Genomic DNA, 874 nt, shown 5'->3' with positions numbered 1-874 from the left:
TGATGTTTTCGTTGGTAATGTGATTGATGGTGGTTGGGGTGTGTGTGATGGTCTCTTCTAAACGTGTGGTAAGTGTTTCCTTTGCCAGGTCGATGTTGATGGAGGTGAACAGTGCTGTTACGTTGAATGAGATCATTGTTTCGTCTTCCGCTATTTTGGTGTTTTTGATGATTTTTAGGAATTCTTGGGTGGAGTGGATGGAGTGCTGTGACTTTTCTACTCGGTATTTCAGTCTTGCGTGTAGTTCTTTGGCCAGTCTGTAAGTTGGTGTTCTGGGTAGTGAGACTATGGGTCTGAGGGGGGGCTCCTGGTTTATGGATTTTTGGTAATCCATAGAATCGTGGGGTGTTGGTCCCGTCTGGTTTCATTTTTTGGAATTCCGTCTTATTTAATTGTCCGGAATTGTGTAATTTTCTTAGGAGATATGTAATTTTGTTTCCTAGTTGTGGGGTCAGGTCTAGCGTCACCTGTTGGTAGGTGTTGGTGTATGCGAGTAGTGCATTGGCTTTCTCTATGTAGTCCCTTCTGTTCAGGATGACTGTGAGCCGACCTTTGTCTGCAGGTAATATAACGATGTTTTTGTCTTTGAGGTTTTCTAGGGCTTTCTTTTCTTGTGTGTTCAGTTTGTTTCCTTCCCTCTTTCAGCTCAGAGTAGGTGCAACTGTCTATCTGATCGTTTGTTGTGTTTCTTCCGTGAGGTTGTTGTCCTTCAATGTGGTTTCTAATGCCGCTAGGAAACCCTTCTTGTCAGCGTCTCGGTAATTGAAATTTAGTCCTTTAACTAGTTCCCAATTTTTCTGTATCTGATAGGGTTCGGTCTGAGAAGTTCTTTATCAATGCCCCTGTGTTATCGGTTTTGTCTTTGTTTGGGAGT

Source organism: Chiloscyllium plagiosum, unplaced genomic scaffold (genome assembly GCF_037043375.1).
Source record: "Chiloscyllium plagiosum isolate Xiang-an unplaced genomic scaffold, Cpla_swu_hap1 HiC_scaffold_24, whole genome shotgun sequence".
Classification (NCBI taxonomy): domain Eukaryota; kingdom Metazoa; phylum Chordata; class Chondrichthyes; order Orectolobiformes; family Hemiscylliidae; genus Chiloscyllium; species Chiloscyllium plagiosum.
This window is presented reverse-complemented; position numbering follows the sequence as displayed.